Below are 26479 nucleotides of genomic sequence, written 5' to 3' on the forward strand. Positions count from 1 at the left end.
GCGAAAATAAAAGCTATACAAGAGATGCCTGAGCCGAGAACAGAAAAAGAGGTTCGTGGTTTCCTAGGGAGGCTGAACTACATTGCTAGATTCATCTCTCATCTTACGGCCACTTGTGAGCCAATATTCAAATTGCTAAGAAAAGATCAGACAGCCAGGTGGAATAATGATTGTCAAAAAGCATTTGAAAAAGTGAAAGAGTATCTGCAGGAACCTCCGATACTAATGCCTCAAGTTCCAGGAAGGCCTTTGATTATGTACCTCACAGTTCTTGAAAATTCAATGGGATGTGTGTTGGGTCTGTAACACCCTGGATTTCCGCTTACCCCGCAGGGCTTCCGGCCTACCAAGCATGTCACCAGCTTAATCAATAATCCCCCCTAGGTCCGCTTATCGGCTGCCCAGGAAATATTGTTTTTGCCTCCCGCAGGAATCGAACCATGTACCTAGGGGTTAAGTACATATTCATAGCAATTCCTGCTACCAATTGAGCTAGTAGCTCAAGTGGTAGCAGGAATTGGTATGAATATGTACTTAACCCCTAGGTACATGGTTCGATTCCTGTGGGAGGCAAAAACAATATTTCCTGGGCAGCCGGTAAGCGGACCTAGGGGAGATTATTGATTAAGCTGGTGACATGCTTGGTAGGCCGGAATCCCTGCGGGGTAAGCGGAAATCCAGGGTGTTACATTTAAAAGGCGCCTTTTAATGTAACACCCTGGATTTCCGCTTACCCCGCGGGGCTTCCGGCCTACCAAGCATGTCACCAGCTTAATCAATAATCCCCCCTAGGTCCGCTTATCGGCTGCCCAGGAAATATTGTTTTTGCCTCCCGCAGGGATCGAACCATGTACCTAGGGGTTAAGTACATATTCATAGCAATTCCTGCTACCAATTGAGCTAGTAGCTCAATTGGTAGCAGGAATTGCTATGAATATGTACTTAACCCCTAGGTACATGGTTCGATCCCTGCGGGAGGCAAAAACAATATTTCCTGGGCAGCCGATAAGCGGACCTAGGGGGATTATTGATTAAGCTGGTGACATGCTTGGTAGGCCGGAAGCCCCGCGGGGTAAGCGGAAATCCAGGGTGTTACACATTTCACATTGCCATTTCTCTTGTACTCAATAAATGTGTGGTTACCTCTTACTAGGAACTACTTCTGAAACATGTTCGCTCTTCTATGAGCCTTCCTTTTGCAATTAATAAAGATCCTTTTTATCGTAAACAACTGTTTTCTTTTACTGTTTTGTTTGCATAAAACGTCCTGAGTTTGTGTTAAACTTGGCATATGAAAACTGCATTGCTTTTACAATACATGATTAGAAATGATATAACCTTTGAACCTACTTCGAAGTATTGTGTAGCCAGGATGGCAGGCCAAGATACCATGCTATATCCTGGGGCATGTTCATTTGTTTGTCTCGCAGGTACGTCCTTGCAAGCACTTCGCATCAGCATATTGGCGGACCTAACCAGGAGAGATTCTCACTCCTCAGCCGAGTGTTTCCTAATGAAAGATTCTCACTCCCCAGCTGAGTACATTCAGATGAGACTTTCTTTGTTCCAGGATTCTCACATCCTCAGTAAAGCACATCTTAACGCATTCTCTATGCTCCAGAAGCCTTATTCCCGAAGGAATGCTTTCTCCCCTCAGTTGAATCATGATGAATGGTGTCTGATTCCCCAGTAGGCTCTTAATGAGGTTCCTTGCCTGAATGCCTCATTTTCCCCAGTAGAGGGCTTTCTCTCCCCAACAGATTGACCTGTTCTCCCCAGGAGAGTCATATTATTCCCCAGTGGAGTTGTCTTAACAAAAGGTTCTTATGTCAAGTTCCTTATCCCCAGCGGATTTCTCATATCCTCAGCAGCTTGCTTTGCAGAAGTGTTCATCTCCCCTCACTGAGTTTCTTTCCTCAGCAGAGATTCATATGCATCCTCAGCAGGATCTGTTCTCATCTAGGATTTCCCCAGCGGAATGTGTCCTACACCAGCAAGTTGGTTACTCTTCACCAGAGTTATCTCCATAACTTGTCTTTACCTTCACATCCCTAGGGTGTCGAGAATTTGCTTCTCCAGTGAAGTTGCACGGGTCTTCCCCAAGCAGTTAAGTGGGATGTTCATATCTTCAAGCAAGATTTATTCCCCAACCAGAGCTCGCATCTAGATTTGATCGTCTCCAGCAGATTTCTGATTCAACTTGGCCAGCTCGCAGTTTGTGACCCTTGGTCACCCATCTTGTCCTCTCCGCAGAGTTCCATACTCTCTCCAGGACTTCTTCAGCAATTCAGTGCTCCTCCGTTGTCTCCCTAAGCAACGTTCGAATCATGCATCATTTGCATTGCATTCTCAAAAGCGTATAGCGTCTTCCTTCTCGAAAACGTTATTCCATACACATTCATACATACATCATGCATAAACCATATCATATATGTTGTCTCTTTCTACAAGAAAGTCATCCAGATTCAAATGCTCCATAGAGAGCAATATTCGCCTAGTCATTACAGGCGCTTATCCTGATATTTTGAATCAGAAGAGGATTGTTCTACTTATTTTCTGGCACAGCTCAGATCAGTTCAAAGACATTCCTATTCCCGATGCCCCCAGATCGGTGGAAGATATTTGTTCCCATTCCTGATAAATCAGACTTTCAGTTGAAGGAACCGCCTCCGGATCTCCCAAGATCTTCCGAAGGAGCAAGCCCTCTGATACATCAGATCAGTTGGAAATATCTACTCCCTGACGATTTAGTTCGTTCAGAAGAAGAAACTCGTTTGCCCAGTCCTGATACCTTACTATCAGTTGAGGACGTTTTCTTTACCCGGCGTACACAGTTCGGAAGAAACATCCGTTCCTATCCTAATATCCAGTTTCAGATTAGTTGAAGGAACCGCCTCCGGATCTCCCGTGATCTTACTAAGGAGCAAGCCACTGATATCATCAGATCAGATGGAGATGTTTGCCTGATCGACTTTGTCTTTCAGATGAAGATTGTCCTACTTATTTTCTGGCATCATGTCCAGATCAGTTTAAAGGCATTCTTTCCCCGGCGTACACAGTTCGGAAGAGATATTGTTCCTATCCTGATATCCAGCTCAGTTGAAGGAACCGCCTCCGGATCCCCGTGGTCTTACGAAGGAGCTAGCCGCTAATTCCCAGATTAGTTGGAATATCTACCTGATGATTTAATTGCATCAGAAGAGATGTCTGCCCAGATTCCCAGATCAGAGATACTTTTACCCGTTGATGTCCAGATCAACCGGCGTATCTCCTTCGATTCCCAGATCGACTTAAGACATCTATCCCGATGCAAGTTCGGAGACATTTGCTACGTCTGATACCCAGATCAGTCGAGATGTTCCTTCTCTTGATGCCCAGATCATTTGAAGTGTTTTCCCCTGCCTGTGGGTGCCCGTTCCTCCTTTTTCACAAGTGGGAGCATATTTAATATCCAGATCAATTGAAGTTTTTTCCCCTGTTCGCGGGGTGGTACATTCCTTCTTGTTACAAGATGGAATCTTCTATTGATCAAGAGCGCAAATTTTCGAGTTCATTCTGGTATTCAATCTCCTTCCACCTCGACGGTTCGAAACTTTCGTTCCTCACTCGCCAGGTTCAAGAAGTTTGAATAGGGGCAGCTGTTGCACCCCAAAATTTGCCCTCTTTATTGGAGCTATAAGTTAATGATGACGTTTATTTCGTCATCCAAAAATGGAAGAAAAATAATAAAGAGTTTTCATGGGTTTAGGAGGGTAAAGTGTGAAAGAGCGGTTTAAACGGTGAAAGTACGAGAAAATTCATAAATACTATTTGGAAGGTGATACGAGCTAAGTTCCCGCGCTGTCTCCGCTGTTTCGACGATATCTACAACTTTCGTGTTCGGCTCGGGAGCAAATTCTTTGAGGAAGGTTGTCAAATGTGCAAATTACTTGAGAATTCGCGGTGAAAAAACAGTGCTGAATGTAGGGTTTCGGACCTCGGAAAATTCATATCTCCTAATCCGCTCGCCGGATTCGCTTGAAAATTTAACTGGAGATCCGTGGCATCATTACCAAGATTTCATATGTTCGGACCGAAGGCTAAATATGCATAGAAAATTCCCAGAATTTTAAGGATCGTCGCGTTGTTTCAGTAAAAAGTGTGTTTTCGGGTATGTCGCGCCGAGTTCAAAAATTCATAACTTTTTCGATTTTTATCGTATGAAGTCCATTCCGGCGGCATTTTCTCAGAAATTTTGTTAGCTTCGATTCTTCGTCACACATGCTTGTTCAGATTTCGAGCCGAAGATGGGGTTTTATCGAGTTCTTTGAGCGGTACTCACAAAATTTCGCACAGTCGCGTCAGATGGATCGACGTTTCTCGTCATTCAAACGGGCGTATTTTCTTCATCGCTTATCGGATTGAGGTGCTTCTCGCGGCAATGAGTCACAAATTTGGTCATCTTCATAATGGCATTGGTTTCGTTCCTAAATTCAGAGCCGAACCGAGTTTCCTTAAAAATGAGCCAAAATAAGACGCACCGAGGGCAATTTGGACATTTCGCGTTGACAATATATAAACATTTTGCTCTTCACAAATCAAAGAGGACTCTCATAACTTCAATTTCACCCAAAAGATCAAAAACACTTTCTCTCAATTCTCTCTCAATTTGCTTGGATCAAAACCACAAAAACTCACAAAAACTTCATCAATTCAAGATCAAATCTTAAGAACAAATGAAGATCAAAGCACAAATCAAGATCTTCTCCTCCGATTAAAGTGTCGCACATCTCTCTCCCTATCAAAGGATCTCACGCGCCACTCTCTCCCTCACACCTCTTGAATTTCGTTCGTGTTCGCGTCGTGTTCGCGTTCGTGTTCATTCGATCTCATTCTCTTCGTTCGATCCGGTAAATTCACTACAAACCTTGCTAGATTATTGAATTTGTTGCTTAATTCGACATTGATCATGAAGATTTTTGATTGTGGATGATGGATCTATGATAATTGATGATGATAATTGCTTGTTGACAGCTTCGATTTGTGTTGATCTTGATTATTTGATTGAATTTGAGATTTACCGTTGAGTTGTTGATGATGCTACATGCATGTTGCTTATGATCCAAGAAATTGCATGCTAAGTGTTCGATAATTTGAATGTGTGAAGCATTTGTGCTTAATCTTGAGTTCTAGCATGTGATAATTGATTGTGGAATGATAATTCATGATGCCTACGCTAAATTGATGCCGTTTGAGGTTTGATAACGATTGCTCTTGATGATATAATCACAATGCCTACGATTCAATGCTTGCATGCTAATTGTTCGATGGAATGTTTAATTTTGCTCTTAAAGACCGATCAATTTGCTGAATAATGTGCTTTGCTCTTGACTCATAGCATTGCATGTTTGATATTTGCTTGTATGTTGAACATTCATGAAGAATTGCATCATGTTTCCTTGCGAGAAAACTCAATTTTCGGCGTTTGGCACTGCTAGGTCGACCTATGGTGAGTTTAGGTCGACCTAAAACCTTCATTTTTGATCCTGGCACTGCTAGGTCGACCTAGGGTGAGTTTAGGTCGACCTAAAACCTTCATTTTTGATCCTGGCACTGCTAGGTCGACCTAGGGTGAGTTTAGGTCGACCTAAAACCTTCATTTTTGACCATGGCACTGTTAGGTCGACCCAGGGTGAGTTTAGGTCGACCTGGAGCTGTTTATTTCGTTTCTGGACCTGTTAGGTCGACCTAGGTCGAAGGTAGGTCGACCTACTTTTGCTTCCTTTGCTTCCTAACTTCAATCTTTCATATCTTTTTGCTCGTAACTCCGATTTGCGCGTTCTTTATACCGTTGGAAAGCTTGTGAAACGTGCTATCTTGTGAGATGATTGGTATTGATTGATTGTGGTTTATTCATCTTTGTTTTCCCCTTGACATTTTGTTGTTCATTTCATGTTTGCATTAGTTATTCCTTTTCTTTTAGATTAGAAGGTAATAACGCAATTCCGATTGCGATGTTTTGTTATCTCTAACTTGTGTGCTAGTGTGCAAGGCTTTTGGACGGTCACCGATTGATACTCATTGCTTGAGTGTTCCGCTTCACTTGCGGAATACGATTATATCTCGTTTGACTCGTATCGTGCTCTCGACTTGGAGACACGATCTTATTGCTTTATATCTGCTTGTTTGGTTTGCTTGTTACTCTTGCAGGTGTATCGTGATTATGCTCGACGCGCGTGTCGACCTTTGTGTGCTTTATGGCTAATCGGTGTGCTGACCATTTGCTTTTGCTTTGCTAGCTCACTTGCGGGATTCTAGTTTCTTCGCTTCGCCTCTCTTTAGTTTACGGATCATCATCCGTTTGGTATTGATCCCGTTTCATTTTATTTCTCTCGCACTTTATCGCCTCCCCGCATCATCCTTTAACATGAGAAGTAGGACTTAGACATGCATCTGGCCAAGCCCTCGAAAGAGGCTCTGTTTTTGTTGGTGTGTTTATATTTGTGCTTTGCGGCAGGGAGTCACGGTGTAATAAGTCCTATATGGCACTCCGTTAAGTCCTCATGGAAGGCATGCGGTCAAGGGTTCGTAATCAACCCCCGCCTAGTCTCATCGAGTCCGTTTGGTATGCGCATGCTACGCGTTGCTCGCTTCCGAACTTGCACAAGATCTTGTTATCGAGTATGTCAGGAAAAGGGTTCATGTAGCCGGACCCCCGCCTTTCGTATAGCTCGCGTCGCTCGACGTTGATGCTCGGTGTACGCACGCACCGTTTTCCTTTACGATCCGTGACGGCTTGGTTGCTGAGAGGGGTCCGCCCTCTGGTCTATGGCCCGATCATTTTCACGAGGTCTAATGCTTGGTTGACTTGGGTTGAGCTGCTCCCCTTGGCTATGGCGGGACCGCCTTTCTACCATTCGGCCAGTGCCGTTGGTTTGTTTGCTTTACGAGCGGATGCTCGTTTGTGTGCTATTTGTTTGCTTTCGCTTCTCCCCGTAGGTTGATAGGCTAGTTTAGACTTGTACCCTTTGTATGATAACATTAGGTAGCAAGCTTTCCCCCTTAGCTTAGGTCTTCCTCATGCATTCTTTAAAACACAAGCCACACTCTTTGATTTTCTTTTCTTAAGAGCTTGTTATTTCCGCTCCATTCCCGAGCATAAGTCTCCAAAGGTCGAGCAGCGGAGTGTGAATGTAACTCGTTCACCTAAAAAACACAAAACAAACAGAAATTAGTTAGCCGAGCTACGGTAGCTCTGATTCTGCAAAACAGATACGTAGGCAGCGGGGTAGGGCCCGTGCGAGCATAATCCTTTATTTTCCCTACATTTTGCATTCATTTTAGTCCAGATTAGCGTAGATTTGTTACACACCCATAGCTTTAGACACAGGCGTGGATACCATCGAGTACGATGGGCGCGAGGGGTGCTAACACCTTCCCCTCGCGTAACCGACTCCCTTACCCTTTTTCTCTGGTCGTGAGACCGTTGTTTTGTTTTGTGGTTTGCTGGCGTTCCCTTCCTTTTCAGGATAAATATGTTAGTGGTGACTCTGTTAATTTTCGCGGTAGCGACAGGGATGATAGTACTTACCATAATCTAAATCTAGAAAATAACCAGGAGATCCAGCAGCTGCAGCCAAGCAACGCTTCCGGATGTTCAGAATATCAGTCTGAATATCCATTTTAAGAAATTTCCATAAACCTCTATTTGTATCATGATCAATCTTGGATTCATAAGCAGCTCTTAGATTATCCAAGCCAATTCTGATCTTTCTCATTAACAAGCCATAACAGGTATCAATAGATAGATTAGGAGGATTAAAGGTGAAACAATAATAAGGGCAAAGAAGATTATAGGGTTTAGATTTTCTGGAAAACAAAGCAGGGGTGATAGAAGATGAAGGGGTTAAAGAAGATAAAGAATCTGTAGAAAGAGGGGATGAAGGAATATTTTCAGAAGGCGTTGGGGGAATGGCATTTAGTGGTTGAGGATTCAGAATATGTGTAGAGAGAGATGGAAAGACAGAAGGAGGAGGCTTTTTCTTAGATGTATGAGTAAAAGATTCTTTACGGAAGGCTTTATTAATGAGCTTCTCAAGCTCTTCATCAGTTCTTTTTACTTTGAGAGAAATTGAGGATTTCTTCCGCTTTTTAGCTGGCTTAGAATTAGGTCCTTCTTCAGAGACCTTTCTCTTCAGTCTCTTTTCTTTCTTATTCTGTTCCTTCTTTCTTAACTCATCCAAAGATGGAAGAGTTCTTCCTTTAATCCAAGCAGGATCAACAGATGTTTGAATTTTAACACATGACTTCAAATAGCGCTTAACAGACTTGTCTAGCTCTTCTTTGAACATGTGAGAGAAACTCACAACAGGAGTTCTTCTAGTCAGAATATCTGGAAAAATTCTTGGAGTAGAAGTTACCTTTTCAATCAGTTGCATCCTTTGTAAATCAAGAGCATTCAGAATACGTCCTTTTATGACAGTCAAGAACTTAGGTTTGCCAACAGCTCCCAGAACATCTATCAAGCCACCTTCCATCAGAATATCTGAGGTCATTCTGGCAAGAGGGATAGTATTCTTCTTGAAATTTGGATTCTTCTTACGTTATTCATCTCTTGATTCTTCAATATTTGTCTTCAAATGTTGAAAGAGAATGTGTGAAAGATTAACTTTCATACCTTTTCCAATGCAGAAAAGTATGTACTTCTGATCCTGGTTGACATACGTAGCAACAAGAGATAGATTTCTATGATAGAGGGATCCCAGAATAATCTTAGCCCAAACTCTATAGGAACACTTCAAAGCAGTAGTGATATGAAAGGCAATTCCAGAAGAAAATAACTCTCTATCAACTTTCTCCCAATCAACTCTTCCAGGAAGAGCACCTTTGATTCCATCTGTATCTTCAAGACCATACAGTTTCCTTATCATCTTTTCAGTCACAACAACAATTCATGCCCTAACACGAAGGAGATGATAGCAGTTGGAGTAACTGTTGCATGAGTCCGAAAATCCTTAACCAAAAGAGGATAAACTGGTCCAACCAATCTTTCAAAGTAGTTTGACCAACCTTGTACCAGCATTGCAGCTTTGGTTTTGAAATCATGTTCCATAAGATTTTCAAAATCCACCATTGTTTCGCAGAGAACTTCCAGTTCATCATAAGGAATAAAACAAGTCTTCAATGGAAGATATGCATATTTTTGTAGAACATGATGTGCCGGAGACATTTTGCGTTGAACACTTGTGGATGAAGCCAAGAATTCACTATGAGATTCGGTTTAGAAACTAGGTTTTATACAAAAATGAGAGAGAGAGAGAGAGAGAGAGAGAGAGAGAGAGAAAGATAAACAAAAGAGACAATGAATGAAGAGAGAGAATGTAAAGAGATGAAATGTTATGTAGATGTGTTTATATAGAAACGAATTTGAAATGAAATGCAATACGTTTCTGAATGAACAGGGTTACAAAATGAAAAGGACAAATTCATTTAATGAATAATGACGTTAGGTGAGAGAACGTGATAAAAGAAATGATTCGCACAGTTACCTAGGGCGGCGTCTCCTCAACTGCACGCGTGCTTGTCCAAATTGAGTGAACACGTGTTCAACATTTGGAAAAGCTGTGACATCTGTTTTGCTTTAAAAGAGATTCTGAATCAATCTCATATATCTGATAATCATCTAGCTGACTTTTCATCCAGAGCATCTGTGTACTACATCCAGCAGCAGCAACATATTCTGCTTCTGTTGTAGATAGGGAAATTGTAGCTTGCTTGCTGTACCAGGAGATCGGATGACTTCCAAGGAATTGACAACTTCCAGAAGTACTCTTTCTTTCAATTCTGTCTCCAGCGTAATAAGCATCGCTATATCCTACGAAGTTGTATTCTTCATATATTCTATAGACTAAACCAACATTAGTAGTACCTTTTAGATACCTCGGAATTCTCTTAACAACTGTTAAGTGAGAATCTCTAGGATCTAATTGGAATCTTGCACACAGACAAACACTGAACAAAATATCAGGTCTAGAAGCAGTAAGATATAGAAGAGATCCAATCATACCTCTGTATAACTTCTGATCTAACTTCTTACTTACCTCATCCTTACCTAAGATACACGTTGGATGCATATGAGTCTTTGCTTCTTTGCTTTCAGAAAGATTAAACTTCTTCAGAAGTTCTTTCACATACTTGGTTTGATGAACATACGTTCCATCAGAAGTTTGATTGATTTGAATCCCAAGAAAATACTTAAGTTCTCCCATCATACTCATTTCAAATTCTGCCTGCATAGAATGAGCAAACTCCTTTCCAAGTGTAGTATTAGATGTTCCAAAGATAATATCATCAACATAAATTTGACAAATTAAAATATCTTTCTTAAAGGTTTTACAGAAGAGAGTAGTATCCACTTTTTATCTAATGAAACCATTATCCAGAAGGAAAGAACTTAATCTTTCATACAAAGCTCTAGGATCTTGTTTCAATCCGTATAATGATTTTTTTAGTTTGAAAATATGTTCTGGAGACTTGGAGTCTTCAAAACCAGGAGGTTGGTGGACATAGACTTCCTCATCTATATAACCATTTAAGAAAGCACTCTTAACATCCATCTGATATAGAGTGATATTATGTTGAGTGGCAAAAGAAATCAATAAGCGAATAGATTCTAACCTGGCCACTGGTGCAAAGGTTTCTATATAGTCAATACCTTCTTGCTGACTATAGCCCTGAGCAACCAGTCTGGCTTTGTTTCTTACAACTTCTCCTTTTTCGCTTAGCTTGTTTCTGAAGACCCACTTCGTACCAATGATGTTAAATCCTTTTGGTCTAGGCACAAGATCCCAAACATCATTTCTTATAAACTGATTGAGTTCTTATTGCATGGAAATTATGCGGTCGGGATCCTCTAGAGCTTAATCAAAAGAAGTTGGCTCAATAAGAGATACAAGACGTAATTGACATTATGCATTGTGCTTTAGGAATGATCTTGTTCTGATAGGATCTTCTTTCTTTCCCAAAATAACATCTTCTGAATGAGTAGAGTTGAGTCTTGAGGATCTTCTAATAGTTGGCTCTTCATAAATTCTGAGATTTTCAAGAGAAGCAGCAACTTGATCTTCTGACTCCTTGTTTCTGGGTTCTTCAGCTTCTGATATATCAATATCTAAATCTGCAAAGTTCTCAAACTACTTTGGTTTTTCAAGACCAGGATTATCACCAAATATGATATTGATTGATTCTTCAACTATCAGAGTTTCAGTATTGTATACTCTGTAGCCTTTTGAGCGTTCAGAATATCCAAGAAGGAAACACTTCTAAGCCTTAGAATCAAACTTGTTTAGATGATCTTTAGTATTCAAAATATAACAAGTACATCCAAAAGGATGAAAATATGAAATGTTGGGCTTTCTGTTCTTCCACAATTCATAAGGAGTCTTATTGAGAATAGGTCTGATAGAGATTCTATTCTGAATATAACATGCAGTGTTTAATGCTTATGCCCAGAAATGCTTAGCCATATTAGTCTCGTTGATCATGGTTCTGGCCATTTCTTGTAGAGTCCTATTCTTTCGCTCTACAACTCCATTTTGCTGTGGAGTTCTAGGGCAAGAGAAATCATGGGGAATACCATTTTCTTTGAAGTAAACCTCAAAGAATCTGTTCTCAAATTCGCCACCATGATCACTTCTGACCTTTATGATTTTACACTCATTCTCAGATTGGATCTGAGTGCAGAAGTCAAAGAACATTGAATGAGACTCATCCTTGTATTTCAAGAACTTTACCCATGTCAATCGACTATAATCATCTACGATGACTAATCCATATTTCTTCCCTCTGACAGATGTTGTTTTGTTTGGTCCAAATAGATCAATGTGCAAAAGTTCTAATGGTCTTGAGGAAGAGACAACATTCTTAGATTTGAACGCAGGTTTTGAAAACTTCCCTTTCTGACATGCTTCGCAAAGAGCATCTGATTTGTATTTCAGATTAGGGAGACCTCTGACCAGATTAAGCTTGTTAATCTGAGAAATCTTTATCAAACTAGCATGGCCTAATCTTTTGTGCCGGACCCACTGCTCTTCGCTAACAAAAAGAAGGCAAGTAACCTTTTGATCTTTAAGATCTTGCGGATCAATTTTGTAAATGTTATTCTTTCTCATGCCAGTAAATAGGATTGAGCCATCCTTCTGACTTACAGCCTTACAAGACTTTTAATTGAAGATTATGTCATAACCATTGTCATTTAATTGACTTATGGACAATGAGTTATGAGCTAATCCATCTACAAGAAGTACATTTGTCATGGAAGGAGAGTTACCAGTACTTATGGTTCCTGAGCCAATTATCTTGCCCTTGTGATTCCCTCAAAACTTGACTTCTCCTGCAAATTTAAGCACCAGGTCTTGGAATATAGACCTTTTTCCCGTCATATGTCGCGAGCAGCCAGAGTCCAGGTGTAGTGGGGAAAATCTGAGATCGAAGCCATTAGTTGACTCGACTCAATATTTTAGTGAAAGTCGCCACCGCGCTTTATTGTTTCCAAAGGAAAAGGGAAAAGAACGGAAAAAAAAACCAAAGTTTGTTTTTAAAACAAAAAGAAGAGATCTTAGGTAGGGGTGGACAAAATAACACCAACCGATGGTAACCGACCGGCCCATACTATCCGAAGGCTTTCGGTCGGGTCAAGTTCGGGTCCGCGGGTCAAACGGGTTGGTCATCCGGTTTTAAGTGGATAACAACGGTTCGGTTCGGTTGGTCTAATCCAATCCAAAAAAAACCGAACCCGACCGGTGTTTACTGTTATTTTTATTTTCTTAAGCCCAATAAATACCTCATTAACCTAACACAAGGAAACCCTAGCCGTCAATTCCTCTTCTCGTCCTCCTATCTCTTGTCTCTCTCCCTGTTTTTTTCTTAGTCACAAACGCTTATGCCTTCTCCTATCTCTCTTTGCTTTCGGATTTCTCTCTTAAGCACAAAGCTTTTTTCATATGTAATTTTTGAAACTTAATATTGTTATCATTTTAACTAACAAATGTTTATTTGGTATTTTACAGGTTCATCTTTATCATATTTTTTCAAGGAGTTGGATGGATTCAAGGATACATTATAGAAGATTTATATAATTTTATCTTAGTAATCAAAGGGTTAGTAGTTGGTTTATGTGATTTCTACCCTTTTTTTTGTTTAAATTTAAGGTTTGTGTATCTGTTAATAAGATCTATAATTAGGATTTGTCTAAAATTAGGGTTTTAAAGTTTGCTTAATTTGAAGCTTTGTGTTAAACTTAATATGTAATATATGGATCTGATGATCTATAATGGTTTTTGATCTTACAGCTTCAAAGATAATAGAAGTTGTTTTACAGATGAAGGACCAAAGAGTTGCAGGTTTGTGTTAAACTTAATATCTAATGTATGGATCTGATACTATAATGGTTTTGTGTTAAAAAATGTTGTTTTGATCTTACAGCTTGAAAGATAATAGAAGTTTTTTTTACAGATGAAGGATCAAAGAGTTGCAGGTTTGTGTTAAACTTAATATCTAATGTATGGATCTGATACTATAATGGTTTTGTGTTAAAAAATGTTGTTGTGATCTTACATCTTGAAAGATAATAGAAGTTTTTTACAGATGAAGGACCAAAGAGTTGTAGGTTTGTGTTAAACTTAATATGTAATGTATAGATCTGATACTATAATGGTTTTGTGTTAAAAAAATGTTGTTTTGATATTTACAGCTTGAAAGATAATTGGAGTTTTTTTACAGATGAAGGACCAAAGAATTGAAGGTTTGTGTTAAACTTAATATGTAATGTATAGATCTGATACTATAATGGTTTTGTGTTAAAAAAAATGTTGTTTTGATATTTACAGCTTGAAAGATAATTGGAGTTTTTTTACAGATGAAGGACCAAAGAATTGAAGGTTTGTGTTAAACTTAATATGTAATTTATAGATCTGATGAACTATAGTGGTTTTGTGTTAAAAAAATGTTGTTTTGATCTTACAGATTGAAAGATAATAGTAAGTTTGGTGTATATTGTTGTGTTTGAATTATGATTACTAATCATTCTAGTAGATATTCCACCACTGACCACAACAATACTGCAGTAAATTATGGCCTCCATTTTTTGGTAAAGTTAAAGCAAAAACTTGTGGCAGTGGCTTATGTGCTTCTAACTTTTATGAATGTAAATTCTGTTTTGAGGTTCTATCCCTAATTCAACTTACTTTTTTTGTACAGGAAAACATATGAACAAGCATACATGAGTTGGACTTAGTAGTGAGAAGATTTCAGTATTTGTGTTTATGTGTGTTTATGTGATTTTTTAATTTTTTAAGAACTTAATATGGACTGAATTTTATTGAATTTATTGTGTTATAATTTTTTATTTATCTGATCTGATGGGGAATTTGTTTGGTGAATATCTCATTTTTATTGAAAAAATGGATCAAATGATTAAAGTCATTTATTGATATTTATGTTATTATAATTTGGTTGATTTAGGTATATATTTAGTTAAAGTAATTTATTGATATTTATTTAAAATTTAATTGTGATGATTTAGTGCTAACTTTTGATCTTCCATTTTATATTAAGTTGGCGAAGAATTTGTAATATTAATATAAAATGTATCCAGTATGTTGTTGGAAATAATTAGTATTTTTTATCCAAATAATCGTTAATTTTTTTTATAAAAATTTAGTAAATTTCATCATTTTTAAAATTAAAATAAAATCATATTGAAATGAAATTGGGCTTGAATTTTGAGTGGCCCATTTACTAGCTTGTAATAAGAATTAAAAAAAAAGTAGAAAACAAACCTAATGAATTTATTAATTGGGCTTGAATATTATACTGGCCCTATTGCAAATGTTATCCGAAAAAAACCGGTCCAGCTACCCGAACCCGTTTCAAACCGAACCCGAAAAAACCGATAATAAATCTGGTCGGAATTGGGCCAGTAGATGCCACCCGAGGGTTGGGCCGGATTGGGGTTTTGGGCCCGAACCCGAACCGGCCCGAACCGATGTCCACCCCTAATCTTAGGTACGGGTGTTGCTTATACAAGGGGAAGGTTTTAAGCACCCCTCATATCTGTGGTACTCCACAGGAACCTTTTTGAAAATCTGTGTTATGTGTGTGCAAAAAAAGGTTTGTTTTATTTTTAAAATAAGCTCGGCAAAGCGTTAAGCTTTGTGCCTACATACCTCCACGGTGCAATGGAGAAGTCAGAGCTAATGTAGTTCCGCTTAAAGGGAAAAACGGTTTTAAAAAGCAAATAAACATTTTATCGTCGTCAGAGAGAAATACTCAGCCATTGATCTTGAGCATGAGAACAAATGAGTTCTTTGCATTGCTAATGAAAGAAGGGCTCCAACTCGGATAAAATCAACGAGTATGCCACTAGCTCTCTCACGCGGAAACGATCTAATTATATCAATCAATTTCAACATCGTGGGGTATCGCAACGCGTTTCAACAATTAGTCGTGTCTAAACTTTTGAAGAAAAGCCACTAAGGGCAAAAGATATTTTTAAAGAAAAGTTTTGAAAAGGTTGCAAACATAAGAAGGTTTTGTAAAAAAGGGAGAACATTTTAAATATCTAAGAAGTGGGAGGAGATGAAGAGGCTATCCTAATGCATAAAATAAAAGCTAAGGAAAGAAACGGTCTAACCGAAATAAGAAGCCAACACTTGACATTATGAGTCAAGGTAGATTTCCCATCCTTTGGAATATCAATACTAAACCAACACATTATCACTTGGGGATCCAGATGAACTTATTATCTTAGCATCACTTTGCATTAAGCACATTAAAATTCTGACGAAAATCGGGCAGAGTAACGGCTGTTTTCGGGTAAAATCCTTATCACAATGTTTTGAAGGAAATACCTGCACGTATAAACAGACAACAATCCAATTCCAGACAGACAGAATAACAACAGAGTAACAATAGAGTAAGGGTCCAGAGGTACTAAGTCCATAAGTCCAAATCTCCAAAATGCTCGGGATAGTAACCAATAGTCCAAAAGAGAGCCTTAAGTGTTTTTTAGATTTTTGTTGTTTATTAGTGTTTTAGCATAACAGTAAAGTATGGTCCAAGTGGACAAAAAGAAAATAGCGGAAACATAAACAATACGTCCAAATGGACAAAGAAAAAATAGCGGAATATAAACGTGATGAAATGATAAAGTAAAGCATAAAGCAAAATATAAAGAGCAATATAATAAATTGCATAAATTAAAGTCAATTGTTAGATGTTAAAGATAACCATCTTGAAACTTGTCAAGTATGTTATCAAAGTTAGTAAGAAAGATCGATGGTGAGTGAAGGATGTTCTCGGAGTTAAATTAAATGGACATTTATCAGAAGCTTGATAAAATCATAGCGACTACACGATAAACCTCCATAAGTCTTAAATCTACCGCATACAATTCTCTTCCATATTTGATCTTTTTTTGATTCGGGACACGAAATATTGCGCTATGTTAAGCAGATCGCCAAGTGATTTATATAGAAATCACCCTACAACGAGGCCGGTCAAAACTTTATATGCTAATGCATGCGAGAGAAGCGATATGTAGATCACTCTCCGAAAGCAATACCGCACGAAAAGAAAAATAGGGAGCGATCTAGTGTTTACCAAATACCCATAAGAATTCTCAAGGCATTAAGACTTTCATCGATCAAAATAAAAAGAAGTAAAAGATGGAACCACATTCAAAAGCTCCTTTCATCCATAATTTCAATCACTTAATTTTGCGGATTTGGATTCTCATCCTATCGACGCCATAAGTCCATTGAAATTAGAGAGAAATTAGGCCTCTAACTTGTGATTCAAAGAAAATATCAAAAGAATGGAGTAGAAGATGAGTTAGAACCAAAAACAAGTTAAAAAAGGCAAAAAACACATTCTGCTCAGATGTAAATCGATTTGCACAGAGTGTAAATCGATTTGCATAACTCTGTTTTCAAATCTGCGCAGTTTTTCAGTTATGTAAATCGATTTGCACGAGATGTAAATCGATTTGCACAACACAATTTTTCAAAAAAAAACAGCAAATAAAGAGAAGAAAACTTGTTTAAACATAAAACCAAACACCTTGTGATCTTGGATCAATTTGTGCACGAAAATGTATCAAGTAAGCAAGCAAAACTCAGCAATATAGCACCAAAGGTGCATCAAACATAAACAACAATGGATCACATCTTGGATTATGGAAAGGATCTAGAATTTTACCAAATCTTTCATAAACTTTGAATCTTCTTCAAGAACACACAACCACAAGCCTTGATCTCTCACAATTGATGAAGAAAGTGATGTTTAGATGGAGGTTTAGCTCTAAATTAGTGAGGTTCGAGATGTGACTCACTAATTTTTATGAAAGAACAAGAGAGCTTTGAGTGAGGGGTTTGGAAGAGGTGAGGAGATAAAGAGCAAGAGTTTTCTTGGCTATCAAAGCTTGAAAAATGAAGAGGGGAATACCTCAATTTATAGCACTTAGGCTTGGGAATTTTTGTGGTTTGGAGTTAGGATTGGAAAAGAGAATTAGGCTTGGGAAATGGTTTTGGAGCCAAAAAAGAGATCCAATGGTCTTGATGCAATCACATGAGGGTTTATGATCAAATGATGCAGGTAATCAAATACAAGAGCTAAGTCATGCTTCCCATGCTTGAAAATGATGTCAACACTTTCAAAAGCTGAAATTTGCCTTCATTTTTCCAAATTCGCACTGGTGCAATCGATTTACACTTTATGCAAATCTATTTACATTGCTGAAAAAAGGCCAAATCTGGGGCAAAAACAGTTATGCAAATCGATTGCTGTCTTATGCAAATCGATTTGCACTGATGATAGAAGCAAATCTGGTGCAGAAACAGTTGTGTAAATCGATTTACACCTTATGCAAATCGATTTGCACAATGAAATTGTTGAAAAATGCCCTTTTTGATGGATACTTTAACTTGGTACCTACAAAACACAAACATACAAAAGCACAAGGCAATATTTTTGGTATTTTGGTTAGTAAAACAATATATACAAGAAAAACATGGGTGCTCAATGATTCCTTTGCAGATGAATTGAGCACAACATCACAAGTAGAGTTCTAAGTCGAAACTTCTTGATTGATGATTGATATGCAAATGATGTATGATCTTAGGGTCAAAAATTGGGGTATGACCCCAGGTACCATGACATGCTTTCCTTTTTCTTCTTTGCAGCCAAGGATATCTGCAACGGGAATAATCTTTGTCTTAGGTACCCACATTTTTCTTGGGTCCTTTCTTGTTAGTTTTCCTCAAGTTCTGATTGAACTTGGGTTTAGCATGATAAATAACAGGAGGAACATTATGATAATCTCTATTCTGAGTTACATGATATTTCGTAGGTTGTGTCACATGCTTCTTAGTGTGTGTTATGTGAAAGCTTTTCGCATGTGAAGTGAGCCTTATATCATGGGAGTGGCCGTAATTGAATTGGTCATACAATGGCTTGTATGAGATTTTCATATCATCTACGGATTCAAGTTTGTATGGGGTTTCACCCTCATAGCCTATGCCTACTCGCTTGTTTACACTAACAACGTATATCATATAGGCAAGGTGACTTCTTCCAATACCTCTAGATAGGAACTTTCTAAAGCTCAAGTCATATTCTTTCAGAATATTATTTAGACTTGGATTAGACTTTTCAGAACTTGAAGGAGATCCAACATTTTTGGATATTTTTAAAACTTTTTCCTTCAGATCATAATTTTCAACTTCAAGCTTCTTAATCTCAGATTCAAATAGCTTTTTCAGCTTTTTGTATTTGACACTAAGCAGAGCCTTGAGTTCAAGAAGTTCTGTTAGACTAGAAACTAACTCTTCTCTAGACAGTTCAGAAAATACCTATTCTTCAGAATCTGATTCTGATGTAGATTCTGATCCATCATCGAAAGTGGCCATCAGCGCAATGTTTGCTTGTTTGCCTTCAGAGTCTGATTCTGATTCTGATGAATCTGAATCATCCCAAGTTGCCATAAGACCTTTCTTCTTATGAAACTTCTTCTTGGCCTTATCCCTATGAAGCTTTGGGCATTCACTTTTGTAATGACCTGGCTCCTTGCATTCAAAGCACGTGGCCTTCTTCTTGTCAGATCTTCTGATTCTAGAAGATTCACCTCTTTCAGGCTTCTTAGAAATTTTGAAGTTCTTGAACTTCCTTTGTTTTCTCTTCCAGAGTTGGTTCACCCTTCTGGAGATCATGGACAGTTCATCATCTTCTTCTTCTGATTCTGACTCTTCAGAATCTTCTTCTTCAGCCTGAAATGTGTTAGTACATTTTTTATTTAAAGATTTTAACGCAATAGACTTACTTTTCTTCTGAGGTTCATTAGCGTCCAGCTCTATTTCATGACTCCTCAGAGCACTAATAAACTCTTCAAGAGAGACTTCCACTACTAGAAAAACAGTTTTTAGCGTCGGCCATTTGCAGACGCTAGAGGTGAAAAACGGACACTAAATATGAGTTTAGCGTCGGATTAGCGTCGGGGTCGGGCCTTGGATAAAAACCTCGAAGCTAATGGGTAGCGTCGGCCGCAGAGAAGCCGAGGCTACTTAGCCTCGGCTAAACCGAGGCTTAGTGGACACTAACATGTCAACATAGAAAAGTCATCAATTTTTGTTAGCGTCGGCTTAGACGACTCTATAGTCAATTAAGGAAAGTCAACGAAACTTATTAGCGTCGGCCAGGCCGACTCTATGGTCAACTGAAGAAAGTCAATGAAAGCTTGTTAGCGTCAGTCAAGCCGACACTAATTTCAAAGTCAATTAAGAAAAGTCAATAGCTTTGGTTTGATTTTGCCTATGGGTGCAAACATATTTACTGATGTATCATTAAGAAAACATGATAACATACATACATACATACATACATCAGTGACCTTAATTAACAATGCTTCTAAGGTAAAACAAGTTGGAGTAAGCAACATGATAGAATTATACAAGGTATACATATCATCAGAGCAAGTTGTATACTTTCCGAGCAAGTTGTATTGTGAATATTATTAATAGAACTATACAGGGTATACATATCATCATATGTCACTTAGATATTTTTCAACAACCATTGCTATACATAACTATATAAAGATACATATTACAGTAAAAAAATCTAATAAAGGCTTGATTCTTTAAAACTTGTTCTAATATCATCAGTCATATCCAACTGGTTACTTCTCTAAAACTCAAAATCTTCTACAATTTTCTAAAAGAAACGTATCATCCAAACCTTTTCAGCATTTGATAGAGCCTTAGATGCTTCGGTGTGCCTTCCAGAATTAAAGGCATTTAAATCAAATTCTTCGGATGCAACTTTAGTAGACCAAAGTCACGGGTTAATTGTGCTTCTAGTCTTATATCCGGGTATGGGGACATCGTGTGCAACAACTTTGATATTTTCTCCTCCAACCCAATTGATAGCATATAAACTAAAAACAATTTTCGGAAAGAAAATAAAACTATGACAAGTTAGATAAATTGCTTACAATGAAACATGGTAGAATGCATTCAACTGCCTCGAGATACAAAACATACCAGAAACTCAACTGTTGCAACTTAACACCATCACTGAAAAGCAATGGCATGCTTACGGCTGTAGATATAGAAAATATTAAAGAGCAGCTTTGAATATCATTGAACTCAACAAATTTAATAAAATACTTAATCAAAAAATGAAACTAAGAATTGTGCGCTTACTTGATAGCAGCTTTGATTTGAACTTAGGTGGCAGGCTTCTCGAGCCTCACTGTAAGGTCAACAACAGAGACATCCACAGTTGGGACACAGAATGACATACCGGTCAATTTTCCATTCAAAGCTGGAAGCACTTTACCGACAGCCTAATGGGACAGAAAAAATTAAAACCAAATCCAAATATTGGTAACAACAATAATTGCAACAGTACTAAAGATTCTGAAAACAGAACGAAATTTTCTCACCTTAGCAGCAGCTCTAGTACTGCTGGGAATGATGTTAAATGAAGCAGCTCTTCCACCTCTTTAGTCCTTGCTTGATGGTCCCTCAACAGTCTTCTGGGTGGATTGTTATTAGCATTGCAGCAAGATAAGAATGAATTAGCAAGTTCTAAGATAAAATAACAAATGCAATAGTAACACATTGGCTATATACCCACCAGTGATGGAATGGACAGTGGTCATGAGACCCTCAACAATGCCAAACATGTCATTAATAACCTGCAGAATAAACAAGGCACAGTTAAGACCTTATATCCAGGAATGAGGACATCGTGTGCAACAACTTTGATACCTTCTCCTCCAACCCAAGTGATAGCATATGTATTAAAAACCATTTTCGGGCAGAAAATAAAACTATGACAAGTTAGATAAATTGCTTACAATGAAACATAGTAGAATACATCCAGCTGCCTCAGGATACAAAACATACTAGAAAATTAAGTGTTGCAACTTAACACCATCAATGAAAAGCAAGGGCATGCTTACGGCTGTAGATATAGAAAAATTTGTCGGCTTAATAACAATGTTGGAGATAAATACTAGTTTCAAAATCAAATGACGTGGAAGCAAAAATACCTGGGGATGAACAGAACCGGTGTAAATCATGTAGGCAACACAAGCTACAACACTAGCAATCTTGGCAAGCCATCCAGCTTTTGTGGGAGGTCTAACACAACATCACTAAAGTCAGCACCTTTAATGACGGCGCCTCCAAGATCACTCCGCGTGAGGACTGTTTTGGAAAGAATCGCATTCGTGAGATTCGCTTCATTAAGAATCTGTACATCCCAAACAAGAAAATCAAAGGATAGAAAACCATGCTTATAGATAAAACTAATCAGTCTAATATGACGGTCTAGTTACCATGCGATCCATCAACGTATCACTCAAATCAGGACCTACAAAATTCAAGCAAAAAGATTAAATGAAATTATAATTACTTTTTACATATATTATTCACTATTAGCCTATACCTGCAAAAAGATTAAATGATTAATGAATTGATTAAGAGAAATTAACAAACTAACCTTGTAGTTACTTGTTATTGGAAAATTGTGTCACTGATGTCAATGCTTGTTTCTAACCATAACAATTGTTTAACCAAAACCAATATTTCATTAACAAACAAGGTCAATACATAGATTTCGTTGCATCTGCAGTTTCAACATAACATGAACAATCCAATTCAAACCCTACTTCAACTATTACATTTCATAACAAAATAAACATTAAACATAAATGAGATAACAAAACATAACATCTTCAAATTTCCAGAAAATTTCTCTGATTTCAGTTTGTTCTTCAAATTCTTGTTCTTCTTCTTTGAATCTTCAAACATAACCTTCAAGTAATCCATAGCTTCCATACCTTCCAACTCTGACTTCATAATGCTCCCATCTTCATTTCCACCTTTTTCTCCCATGTCTTCATCCCATATGAACAAATAACATGTCTCATCACTTCTCCAAAATGGACATCTCCAAAAAAGCCTTCCTTTATTTTGTTCCTTCTTGCATTGGTACGAAACCATACGACCATCACACCCACAAAATTTTCCAGATCGAGATTTTATTGAAGAAGAAGAAGACAAAGAAACACCTTTAGACGAGTTGTCATTTTTTGTGTTTCTTGATTCATGTAAGTAATGAAAATCTAAAAATCACAACATGTATCAGCCACACACAAAACACTAATCACCTATAGATTTCAAAAGCATTCAAACACGCCTACTTTGATTATTGACTCATGTAACTAATGAAAAAATAAAATTATAAAGAGATTTTCATAAGTAAAACGAATAAACTCATCAGAAACATGATTTAAACCCTAAATCGAAAAGTCTAAAACTGAATAAAATACACCAACCTTGCAAACTTCTGAAGAACAAAGATCACAACTTCAAGAAGATAGAGGTTATGTTGCTCGTCGTCATGGTGTTGTTCGTCGTTGAACACTAAGTCTTCAAGAACTGCAGTATTAGAATCAATGAAGCCCCAATCAGTAGAAGAAGTGGGTAAGTTAAAATGTCTCATTCTTCAAGAACCCAACCATAGAAAGTGAAATTAGAGGTGGGAGACTTACCAATGAACGAAGTAGCGGTGGTATTCTTCAAATCGGTGATGTTCTTCGTTTGAGAAGGAAAGGTTTGAGAAGCAAGGGCTAAAGAAGGAAGGGTTTAACGTTGGAGAAGAAAAGGAAGGGTTTGACGTTGAAAAAGAAAGGGTTTATAGGTTTAGCGTTTAGAGGTTTTTAGGGTATATCGTTTGAGAGATTGGGAGATTGAGAGACTAAACAAGTTTTAAGGTTGGAGAAGAAAGGGATAAAGGTTTAGCGTTTTACATCTTTTACGTTAGAATATTCTTTCATTTATTTTTATTTAACTAGTTTTATAATTTTATTTAGTTTTACTTTATAGTTATAATTTTATTTAGTTTTATTATATTAAATAGATTTTAAGTCAATTTTGGTTTTGTTTTCTTATTTTATTTTATAAATTTGGTTTTAGTTATAACTTAAAGTTTTATTTTATAATTTAGTTTAATTTTATGATTATAAGAAGATGATTTTTTTCCGCACCAATAGATTTACATTAGCGTCCGCTTGAACCGACGCTACTAAGGAAATATAAATAAATATAATGCATTAAAGAACAAAATAAAATGCTTCAAACGAAAATAGTGGAGGGAAAGGTTCGCGCTCAATAGAATTTCATTAGCGGCGGCCGGACGGACGCTAGTATTTCAATAAATAAATAAGTAAATAAATATTTAAGAACATTAGCGTCGGCTACACGGACGCTACTAGATAAATAAAGTACATCAAAAAATAAAATTAAATGTGTCAAACGAAAATAGTGGAGGGAAAGGTTCGCGCTACAATAGAATTTTAGTAGCGGCGGCCTGACGGACGTTGGTAATTCAATAAATAAATATATAAACTAACAGATAAATGAATTTGAAAATAATTAAGAACATTAGCGTCGGCTTAACCGACACTACCATTAACTATTTATTTAAATATTTTAAACAAAGGATTAAACCTTTTAGCGTTCGTAAGAGAGACACAAATCTGACGCTAATAGCGTCGGTGTCGGGGACCGACGCTAAATATCCGACGCTAAAACACAGTTTTCTAGTAGTGTTCATTCAAGTTCTTGGCAACTTTGAATGCAGTAACCATCGGACGTCGTCTTCTGGGCAGACTTCTGATGATTTTCTTGACGTGATCAGACTTTGTGTATCCCTTGTCAAGAACTCTTAATCTAGCAGTTAGAGTTTGAAATCTTGAGAACATTGTTTCAATGTTTTCATCATCCCCCATCTTGAAGGTTTTGTACTTCTGGATCAAGGCAAGAGCTTTAGTCTCCTTGACTTGGGTGTTTCTTTCATGAGTCGTTTTCAATGATTCATAAATATCATATGCAGTTTCTCTGTTGGATATCTTCTCATACTCAGAATGAGAGATAGCATTCAGCAGAACTGTCCTTGATTTATGATGATTTTTGAATTGCTTCTTCTGATCATCACTCATATCTTTCCTGGATAACTTTACTCCAGCAGCATTTAGAGGATTTTTGTAACCATCCCCAAGCAAGTCCCAAGGTCACCATCTAAACCAAGAAAGTAACTTTCCAGTTTATCTTTCCAATATTCAATGTTTTCACCATCAAATACTGGTGGTCTAGTGTAGCCATTGTTTCCATTTCCATTGTTTTATTGCTCAGCAGAGCCAGATGTAGATGTATCTTTTTCACCAGCCATTTAAGCTTTGTGTTTTTCTCTTCCTGAATCTTTTCTAACACGGTTAAGTGCTTGCACCTTAGAACCAGGCTCTAATACCAATTGAAGGATAAAAAACACTTAGAAAGGGGGGTTCGAATAAGTGTGACTTTAAAAACTCTTAAGATAAAAACAATTGCACAATGATTTTTATCCTGGTTAGTTGTTAACGAAACTACTTCAGTCTACCCCTTAGAGTGATTTAACTCAACTGAGGATTTAATCCATTAATCAAACTTGATTACAATGGTTTTCCACTTAGACAACTTCTAAGTCTTCTAGAGTATACTGATCACAACTTGATCACTCTACGAAATCAACACTTAGACAACTTCTAAGTCTTCTAGAGTATACTGATCACAACTTGATCACTCTAGGAACCTTTTACAAATCAATGAAAAATAAATATAACAAGAGTACAATCTGCTTCTTATAAAGCTATAATCACAACTGTGATATTTCTCTTAAGATCTAAGCTTAACACTCACTAAATATTACAAGTTATGTGAGATTGAAGATGAAGTTTGAGAGTATTTGATTCAACAGAGTTTCAACAAGATGTTAGCGTATACAGAGAGTTCGTTACTTTGCTTCTCATCAGAACTTCATATTTATAGGCAATCTGAGAAGATGACCGTTGGGAGCATTTAATGTGTTGCGTGTGTCGTACAGCTTTGCATTTAATGTTTCACTCTTTTGTCAACTACCTCGAGCCTTGCTTTTTCAGCTTTTACTGACTTTGCCTTTAATAGCTTCTAACGTTCCATTTGTCAGTCAGCATAGCCTGCCATCTTATACTTGATTCTGATTCTTATATTTGTAGATACAACATTTGAATAATTAGAGTCAACACACAACTTGGTGCAGAGCATCTTCTTGTCTTCTGACCTTGAAGAGCTTCTAGTGTGATACCATAAGAACTTCAATGCTTCTGCTTCCGAACTCATGTTCTTCTGATGCTTCAATAGACCATGTTCTGATTCTGCTTGACCATCTTCTGATGTCTTGTGAGAGCATGTTCTTATGTTACAATCTTGAACTTCTTAAGCCATAGCTTCCTAGCGCTGATTTGTGCATACTATTTATATATTTCTTGAAATGGAAAATGCATAGGATTAGAGTACCACATTGTCTTATACAAAATTCATATACATTGTTATCATCAAAACTAAGAATATTGATCAGAACAAATCTTGTTCTAACATTTTTGTTTTTCTGTTCATTTATAAAGATGATTAAACATATTAATTTATTAATAGTTAATGAACCTTAATAAAACTAATGTTCGCCAAGTGGTAAACAACCGCTGGTCCTCCCAAACTTTAACGCCCCAAATTTAATTAATTATTTAATTAAAATAAATTAAATTAAATAAAGGATTTATTCGTTGGAATTAGTCGAAGTCGGAATTTATTGGTATTATTCTAAAGGCGTAATTGGATTAATATGTTGATTTAAGCAGTTAAGTTTATGGTCGGATTAATTAGTCGGAGAAAAAACAATTGCGAGTTTGTATTAATTGTGATTTCCTGAGTTTTACGCAGCATAGGTCGACCTACATAGAGGCATGAGTCGACCTGAGCAGCCTAAAACAGCAGAAAATCCACTTTTCTTCAGCATGCGTCGACCTATAGATTCTGTGAGTCGACTTATAGCATCCTTGCGTCGACTCATGGGTCGGCCTGCA

At 37.5% G+C, this 26479-nt stretch overlaps 1 long non-coding RNA gene across 1 annotated transcript; it reads left to right on the forward strand.

The window, feature by feature from the left end:
- Positions 1-12844: 12844 nt before the first annotated feature.
- LOC131594768 (uncharacterized) lies at positions 12845-14383 on the forward strand. Its single transcript, XR_009281508.1, has 6 exons — positions 12845-13136; positions 13329-13379; positions 13462-13513; positions 13730-13780; positions 13866-13916; positions 14236-14383. It is a non-coding gene; the product is annotated as an uncharacterized LOC131594768 (long non-coding RNA).
- Positions 14384-26479: the final 12096 nt, after the last annotated feature.

The sequence above is a fragment of the Vicia villosa genome, linkage group LG4 (assembly GCF_029867415.1).
Source record: "Vicia villosa cultivar HV-30 ecotype Madison, WI linkage group LG4, Vvil1.0, whole genome shotgun sequence".
In the NCBI taxonomy this organism is placed as follows: Eukaryota; Viridiplantae; Streptophyta; class Magnoliopsida; order Fabales; family Fabaceae; genus Vicia; species Vicia villosa.